Genomic DNA, 9,747 nt, shown 5'->3' on the forward strand with positions numbered 1-9,747 from the left:
CAAACCACTTCCTGCTGTCCTAGTCTCAACGAAGGCCGTAAAGATGGAGAACAAAAAAGTAGGTGCCAAAGATGAGTCTTCCCCTGCTTGGTGGCCGAGGGAAGAGCCACAACCACATAAGGAAGAGTTGGCACTTCCAGACTTTGATGAAGCAAGGAAAACATCTTGAATTTTCGGGAGTGAACCTTGGGAGAGAGCCAGTTTGGGGTCCTTTTACAAGGGACTCTGCTGAAGTATATCTTTTTAAAGAGAAGAGATGGCCCAGCAGAGGAAGCAGGTGAGTGAGGGGAGAGGTATCAGCAACCAGCTGGAAGAGGGCCCTGTAGGAGACAGAGCCCCGGAAATGGGGGAGAGGGTATTCAGAAAGCCCACAAGCAGTCCACAAAGAAAGAATCAGCATTTGGAATCTGCCATATTTACAGAGCATCAACAGCAGATCACAAGCGTATCAGCCAAACTAGTCCATTCTATGTCTCATCTACCTCACTGTTTAACTCTACCGATCCTGGAGAGGTAGAGAAAGAGGAGATGGCCTGGGCCAACATGAGCTGGAGGAAGGGGGATCTTTTACATTGGAAGAGAGTTTATAATTTTATCATTATTACACTGAATTGGCCTAGACTGGAAAATTTATGGTCATTTCCTAAGATTTCATCTAGGGGTAAGTAGAGAACTATTTGAACAAGAAGTTTAAAAGAGTATACTGATAAAGAATAAAATTGGCTCATATCTTCTTAAACCAAGCTTGTTCAATAAAGTATTGCATGTTATATGTGTCGCTAATTACTGACATCACTTATATGTCACAATCGTATTTTAACTTTGATGAAATCATCTCTCAGCTTTCTCTTTGGCTATTCAAATAATATCGGTTTCTTTAACTGAGTGTTTTAGTCATCTTTGAGCATCTCCTTTAAAATCATCTCTCTATGGCTTCCATCAAGAGCCAGGATAATTCCACATATCTTGGCTCCAGTTTTTAAATCTATATTCTAAGGCAAGCTGACCCAAATGACACCTACAGTTATTTGCAGTTCAACAGTTATAAAATGAATTGTAGTTTTCTCGAAGGTCTCTTTGCCTTAGTGAACAGGTTAGCTGTCCAGTTAGGTTTGAACCTGATAAGCCCACTGACGGCTTTCTACCCATCACAGAACACTTGGTTCCACGTAGAGACGACTCAGGAAGTCATCTGTACACTTCATCTCTCATGATCATCTGTGGTCACCTCCTCCCGAGACCCATCTTCGCTTCACCGTTGGCCATGCTCCAGTCCTACTTTCTTCATATCTGCCAAGAAGCTCAGCTTTCACTTTGGGACCCCCATCCGCACCCCTCTCACTCCATCCCCAATGCTAGAGGCCTCTTTTAGGGACGATGGCAGTGCAGTTTTGACAGAGACACTCTAACATTACTGGATATCCCAGAAGAATAAACTCTGGGGGAAAGAACACTGGCATCAAATTGAACCTCGATTTATACATCGCAGCAATCTTTGATGGCTATAAACCTGATGTACGAATAGAATATTTTATAGCCTGTCACTACATTTAAAGTGCTTTTTAATAGACTATGTGATTTAGAAATATAGAAGTGCATTTTAATCGCTCACAAATGAGTTTTTAAAGTATTTAGAGTAACAGGAATATAAAATGCGAGTGATTAGATATATTATGCTGCTAAAACTAATAATTTAAATGACAATAACTATATAAAGAATAATAAGACAAAATACCACAAACTGTGGATGAAGCCTGTTTTATTACTTTAAAGTTATATGTTGCAAAGGCACATTGCCACCTTTTATGTTTAATAGTATCGTTACGGACGGCATGGAATCATGCGGTTGTGTGTGACAGAGAAGATCTGGGATCTACAACCACCTTTTTCACTTCTTCATACACATGATCACCCATTATCATGCAAGGCATTTATAGTTCTGATTTTACTCAGCGTAAACCATGCTTTGTCTGGTTTCTTCATTGTCTTACCAGCACCCTGTGTCTATCTGCTTCCGTTTCATCTGAGCAGAGAAAGAGTTTGGGGTCAGCATTTAGGGGACCTTTCGCAGCATTTTTTATCTTGCTCTTGCCCTATCTCAGGACATCAAAGTGCCCTACTGCAAGTCCTTGTCTCAAGTTCAAAATGAGTGAACCAGTGAAATTGCAAGATCATGAGCCTTCGTTGCATCCTGGCTATTGGCTGCTGATAACATCCAATACTAGACTGCTAGAATAATGTCAATATCCAGTGGAATTATGTCATGTTACAAGCAAGAATGAGCCAACAATTTTCCTTTTTTTTTTTCAATTATTTGTTATTATTTATGCCTACAGCACCTGGTCTTCCTAGACAGTCTCCCATCCAAGCACTAACCAGGCCCGACCCTGCTTAGCTTCTGAGATCAGACATCAGGCTTGTTCAGGGTGGCATGGTCATAGACCATGGGCTGTGGCTCCACTGGGGCACGAATCCAGGACCTTCTGTGTGTAAAGCAGACGTGCTAACTGCTACACTATGGAACCATGTCCGACAACAATTTTCACAAATGCCTCTAAAGAAGATTATAGGGAGCTGTGAAAATGTTTGACACGGAGACTCCTCTTAGTCTAGGACCTTCAGGAAGCTTCCTTGAGGAAGGGACATCTAATCTGACACCTGGGAGATGAATAAATTATCCAGTATGGAGGAGAAGAATATTCTAAGCTCCTAAGCAAGAAGGAACATGTCATGTTTGAGGATTCCAGAGGTTAGCAGGGCTGAAGAGAGGAGGGGGAGAGGGTTGAGCTAGAACAAGAGAGGTTCAGATGTTGCAGGGTGATAATTAGGGGCAATCGTGGATCAATTGATGATCAGTTGTATAGGGAGAGTGAGGAAGAGGAGGAGTTTTCTACTTACACACCTAGAAGGATGGTCGTGAGAAGAAAGCTGAGTTGCTGGGGGTGGAAGGAAGAGATGAATTTGGGTTTACTGAACTTGGAGGACCTGTTAAATGGACAAGTATCTATGTGTAGCAAACCACTAGCTTTGGGCTCAGAAGAAAGATCTGAACCGGGATTATAAATTTTATGGTAATAAAAGATGTTATATGAAGCCATCAGAGTAGATGAGTTTACAAAAAGGGGAGCCTCTGACACAGAGCACTGAATAATATAAGTTCCCTTCTCTTTGGTCCTGTGCCTCATTCTTTTACCCTGATATAATGGTTTTGATTCATTTCCTTCTCTTGTTTCTCTTTCTTCCTCTCCTTACCCTAAAGTAACTCAAACACTTTGTCAAAGAGGAAGTTCTACTTCTATACTTCCGATGAAGCACTCTGTGTCACACAATTCACCCCTCAGAATAGTCAGTGACCTAGGCTTCTACTCTGCTATTCTAACTGGGCAAATGTATCGATACCCAACTCAGTCACGCCAGTACATTTCAACCAGTACTTACTGAGTATCGCTTGCATCCCATGCTAGAAATGCTGCAAGACATCGTATGAGCATACGATGCTATCTCTTTCCTCAAGAAGTCTTTTGCGAGGAGACAACATATTATGCATAATATTCCTATTGCTACTTTTCCTGCTGCTTCTGCCGGTGGCTTCCATTTCTCAAGCACCTTAGATATACTGCGCTAGGCAGCTGGCTTATCTCTCCACATGAAAGCTTTATTTTGTGCAAGGTATCATTATGATTGTTCAATTTTACAAATGAGGAAAACCATACTTCAAAGAGGTTAAGCAAACTGCTAAGAATGACACAGCTTATCAGTGTCCAAACCGGGGTGTGAATCCTGATCCGCCTGACACCACAGCCCACGATCTTTCCGTGTCTCGGTGGAACACAAAATGAATGAAAGACCATATCGGTATTTCACAATTAAAATAAATTAATGTGCTACTTGTACATATGGTTTAAAAATTTTAACTATAAAACAAAACAAAATCAGTTTCTAAAAGGGTAAAATTGACTCAACGTGTCAGAATAAATGGGACACTATGAATGGAAGAAGTCAAGGCGTGTTAGTTACTGAGCAGACAGTCATGCCAGGGATGCTCAGGAAAGAGTGAGGACACCTGCTGCGAACCAAAGGCACGGTGAAGGCCACACGAAGGGGCGGGGCTCGATGGTCTGGAAGAATATTTTATGCAAGTGACTGTTTACAACAAGCAATGCAGCCTTACAACTGCTTAAGCTAGAAATGTTGCCCTAGGAATTAGATGTGCAGATTTCCAGGGTCTTTTGTCACCTCAGCCTTAACTAAAGCAAATTTTCACTTAAATGCTTCAACGTCAAGTTGGGTGGCATCAGCCTGCTGCATTCCAATAGCTCCAAGCTTCCCCGATGCTACCTCTCAGCTATATAAGCACGAATAGGTGCTCAGGGCTCAAAATTAGAGCTCACCTAGCTTTACCAGTAACATATTATTTGTTTTTAGTTCTTGCGTCTAGCACTGGAATAGCACAGCCTTTAGCATGATTTCAAGCGTCCATTTAGAGCCCTGCTGAGTGTGCTTGACTTTCATCACTGCTGCAACTGTGTTCTCTCCCGCGAATCGAGTTGATTAATAACGAGATTGCCTCCCGCCGGCATCACGCATTTCGTCTAGAAAAGATCCAGCTTTCTTTTGCTGGAGTGATGGGCTGTGTCGACAGCAGGGGCAGAAAGAGAGGTCAAAGTTAGCATTTGAGTTTGGGCTGTGCAGAGGGAAATATGAGGAAGGAAATCCGTCCTATAAAACGGTTCTGCCAGCTCCTGGCACAGGGCTGACTTCGAGGGTGGGGCTGCGATCACACTTTCCCTGTCCAGCCTCACAGGCACCATTTTATGGGCGAGCCTCCTGGAAACTGCTGATATTGTTAGTGGGTGTGGTTCTAGGCACTTTTCCCGCCTTTCTTCTGAAAACAAGCAGGCTATTCTTCTACGCGAGAATTTTTCGATCCGTACTCCACGGAAGGTAGCCATGGATCTGTGGCCTGTTTCAGAAGTGGAGTTCAGGCTATGGGAGTTTTTGTAAAGGATTTTTTTTTGCTCCACAATTTACCCTGAGAGTAAGGATGCTCTGTTAACATTTTCTCCTAACGTCCACGTCACCATGTCCTGCGACACTGATGCCTACCTCAGAGCACTGCAGGAGTGTGAGTTAAAAGTGGTTGCTATATATATCAACCACATTTATCATCCCTTCCTCCAACATAGGCTCCAAATTTACCACGTGGTCAAAATATTTAAATCTGAAATGTTTGATCTTTAGAAATTTTTTAGTTTGTTTGTTTGTTTGTCTGTTTTTGAAAATTGACCTTAGGTATGGAGAAAAGTACGTCATACCTTCTGGGCCACAACAGAGGAGGCTGGCTTATCTCTAGCAAACTCCCCGATGATCCTGATGTCCTTAGAAACTATGCGAGCATTCCAAAGAATGTCGTAGATATTAATTCACTAGTCAAACTACGGAGAATTTAGGGCTCTGCTACCTTGGCCTCGATTTGTTTTCAGAGTTCTAGCCACTGGTTGAATCAAACAATTCATTGATACATTCGTTCATTCATCCCTTCTTAAGATTTCCTTTCTTATTTATGTTTTACTTGAATTAATTTAAAATCTGTTTAAACACACCGAACCACACTGACTGGGTCATGGAGGCATTGTGAATACGGAGAGATACCTGTATTTGGATTTTGTGGGGAGTACAAAGCAATTCTCTGCTGAGTAGGGAAAGCATTGGAATAAGATAAGATTTCAGTGAAAGTCTCATGGAAGGGAGAAGAAGGTTTGAGGCAACTGTGAAGTCCCCGTTTTGTCCCAAATGTGTGTCCTTTGGTGGGGCGTCACCCTGAATGCAGGGCTCAGGGAAGGGGCAGAACCTCTCTATGTGGTGGAACTGGTAGTTGTTAGAAAGAGAAGTCAAGTGATTGCAACTGGCAGAACCCTGAATAGTCCTTGGGGGTTCTCGAGAGTGTCTTTGCTTGAAGAAAAGAAGAGCATTCGTCAACTGATACTTGCTGAATGCCCAAGTTCATGATTAACACTTTAAAGACATTGCAAATGTCTTTAAAATAGTGATGTGCCCATCATAACCACAAATACACTGTTTTTGTAAATCAGATTATAATCAGTTGGAATATACCATATAAAAAATGTTATCCAAAAAATAGAAATATCGCCCAAGCAAATATGTCATTTGTGTGATCTTTTCACCAGAAAGGACATGGCCAATGGAGGAAGACTTTTTTCTCATGACTCATAGAGTCTTTATTCAAAGTTACAATCTCGGCACAATAAATGTTTACTATAAAGACTGAATCAAAAAGAGTAAACAAACTTAGAAGACAAAACCTACCTTTTACCACTAAACCTTCTGCAAGGCTTTCTGGGTGATTTTCTGCATGGCCCAGAGCAGCTCTGAAGTTTGCTGCTTCTTAATCCTGCAAGTTTTCATCCAATCATCATGCGTAGGTTGTAAGGCCTCAGACTCAATTTTCCACATGAGTTCATGGGCAAAGAATTGCTAACTTGTTATACTAATCTTGACATTTCGAATTGAAAATTGAAAACAATTTTCCTTAATTAATCATGTTGTTTCTGGTGAAAAGATCAGACATGAGTAGCATGTTTGGTTGGGCAATATTTCTATTTTGGTGTCTTTTAAGCATAGTCCTTTAGGTGCAAGTTGTTATTCATATATTAATCTCTCAGCTTGTCCCATGGAGAAATTAAATATAAATAAATAAAACTCTACATCTCTACTTGGGAAATAAAGATTTCGCTCATAATACAACTATTTTATTCATATTATCCATGTTAGAACTACTATGAGAGAGGTTTTGTGAAAAAAAACCCTTTTCTCCCTTTAATAGGCAAATACATTATTGAAAAGCTATGTCTCCAAATAAGGGAGAACCTTTAGAGAAAGTGTTAAATCATCAATAACATTAAATGTGCATTTACCTTCAAGTATCTTGAAATTAAAATGAACTGTACCGTTTCCTTTTAAGATATTTACTAAAAGCATTGTGCTTGCCTAGGCCTTTATTAAATATATTTATTTCTGCTTTTCCCTTTCCCAACCACCTTTTAGAATACACACACTCGCACACAGTATATTTTTATATCTAAAGTATATATTAGATTATATAGATTTAATATAATAATTATATAGATAGATTTCGTAGGAGAAAATTGTAGGCTGGTGGTGAATAGAAGAGTTTCTCATGGAGCCAGGAGCCAGTATGCCCTTCGACAGTGAAAACAGAGGCCTACTTGCCACATGCCGGGCCTCTCTGCTCCTCCTCACTCAAGCTTTTGTCCTGCTAGAGATACGTTCTCCCAGGAACGCAACACAAGGTGGTGCTGTTGCATTTGTGCTAAAGTAGCCGTAACCCCAGCCTTTTAGGCTATCTGCAGATTCGATCTCAAAGTATAAGGAGCCAAAGGCACAGAGGGACAGGTTTTTGCATATGGAAGTGTTTTGCATATGTCAGTGTTCAAAGAAGAAAAGCTAAGTGGAAAGAAGGAGCAGGAAGGTCTATTTCTTCCATTTGCGAAGCTTCTGGAGAAACCGTCTTACAAAACGAAGTGAAGGAGTGCAGAAGAGTTCCTTTCGTTACGAAACTGCAGACAGAACATGAGGTTTGGAAGAGATGTTACGATGAGATCTGATGCATTTCCCTGTTTTCAGACAGGATTTCGTTTATTACTTTATCAGCCAGTTAAGCTTTGCTCTTGGTTGCACTGTGTCCTAGGGAAGGAAACGTGGCAAATTCACAATCTCTAGTGTCAGTGGATTGTCCCTCCTCCCCCTCAGAGTTCACACGCATTGGGGACAGAAGCAAGTTCGTCAGCAGCGGCCCAGAGACAAGCATAACAGGGCCAGAAGTCAGAGAGCTTGACCTTCCCTCCCTCCCCCGACCCTGGACAAGGCAGGCGTCAGTTCCACGGGTCCGAAGTGAACAGGCTGCACTCGCATCCATGGTTTCCACAAATAGCGGGATCACAGAATCACCGAGGAATGCAGATTCCAAGATCACACCCACAAAATGACTCAGAATATTCAGGGCAGGGCCTCGAACCTGCGGACACACACACAGAGGACTGGATGTTTTTTCCCCTTGGAAAACTCTTTTCCTGTCTGAAGACAAGGAAACTAGCTATTCTCCCTTATTTTTTCACAGGCAGGCAGCCAAGCGCGGGTCTAATGACTCCTGAGTAGGTACCAACTGATTAAATAAGTATTAAAACCCATCCGGCTTTAAAACAAAAGCCCTTGAAAAATAAAAGTAAATTATCCCAGGTTCAAAGTGGTTCCCTCTTGAATTGTATTCCCAGCCCTTTGAACAATATGTCGTGTATAGATCTAAAATCAAATGTTTTCTAAATTTTTCATACCTGTGAAATTGGGAGGTCCAGAACCATTACTACACTAGAGGAAAAAAAATCTAATAATAGTGTATGTGTTTAGTCTGCTTCCTACATGATACTTTATCTTCCTATAATTATAACTATGAATTGTTGACAATTATAAAAATAGTATTTTGACCATTTCAGATTTTATTTTTAGAAAACAAGAAAGTTAAGAAGCTGGTCAAGTACCTGGACAATACATAAGTTTATAAGTCACACACATTCTGGCAAATTCAGCTGTATAGTGGTCACTCAGGGAAAGTCCTCTAGAAAAATATGGCTTTCTGACTCTTAGACTTTGTCTGGTTTAACAAAGCAACATGCAATAATAATACAATTCAGGTCGTTCACACCCCAAAAGCCTCATCTGAAAGAATCAGTTAATTGAAGCAACATTTGTTTACTCTAGCGTATAGTATCGAGGTAATTAATCCTGTTTTCCATTTTCCCTTGCTAATATTATATGACCTCGATGTTATTTTCTAAGTAAATCGGTTAAGAGACTTGGCTTGCATACGTAATTCTTGCAAATGGTTAAATTATCACAGCACACAGAAGCCTTCACACTCCTCTCAAGCCATGGTCTTCATGTCACTTTCAAATATTTGGTTCTTATGACTCGCAGTTTAAAAGCCATTTACAGGTCTAATTAATTCCTTCCACAGCAATCTAAAGATTGTGTCCAACCCCATGGATTGAATACATAAAATGATGCCTGGGACCAAAATTAGCATCCAGTTAAATGTTAAGGTAAGTCAAGGTCAGAGCTAAGCTCCACTAAATGCCTTTTAGGTAATGTGTCCGTTAGACCTTTCAAACCACCTTTCAAAATTTCGCCCAGCTGCCACTGTTTGTTAGTCACAGATTTCCACGTTTCTCTGTTACTCAGTCACTATGTTCCAGATTATCTTCTCTCTGTCTTGTGATTCTCTGTATAATGATTTCCCCCGATTTTTCACGAGCGTGTGTCATCTTTTCAGGGTGGTATGAATGCATTTGTTCCGTTTTTGAGAAGGACACCAGAACGACTCCACAGTGAACACAAATAGCCTGTGTCCTCTGGAGTCCTGGGAACCATTTGGGAAGAATGTCTGTCATGGAATCATTATCATTTGCCATCTCCTCAAAAAAAAAAAAAAAAACCAAAACCAAAAAACAAATAAACCTGGGAAAAAGCCCTAGAACTATGTGTGACCTTATGGAATAAAGAAGGAAATAAAATGTGCTCAGAACAATACAGCTGGTCCTCATAATACAGCTCCGACTTCTGCTGTGAGCCCTCATGGTTTCTGTTCCTGGGCTTGGAGCTGGTCGCGTTGAGCCTGTGAGCATGAGGAAGTTCATTGCCGTGTCAGTAGTT

At 41.0% G+C, this 9,747-nt stretch overlaps 1 pseudogene; it reads right to left on the minus strand.

Annotated features, from left to right (window-relative positions):
• Positions 1–2,327: 2,327 nt before the first annotated feature.
• LOC120610726 (uncharacterized) lies at positions 2,328–2,443 on the minus strand (annotated as a pseudogene).
• Positions 2,444–9,747: the final 7,304 nt, after the last annotated feature.

Source organism: Pteropus medius, unplaced genomic scaffold (genome assembly GCF_902729225.1).
Source record: "Pteropus medius unplaced genomic scaffold, Ma_sr-lr_union100, whole genome shotgun sequence".
Classification (NCBI taxonomy): Eukaryota; Metazoa; Chordata; class Mammalia; order Chiroptera; family Pteropodidae; genus Pteropus; species Pteropus medius.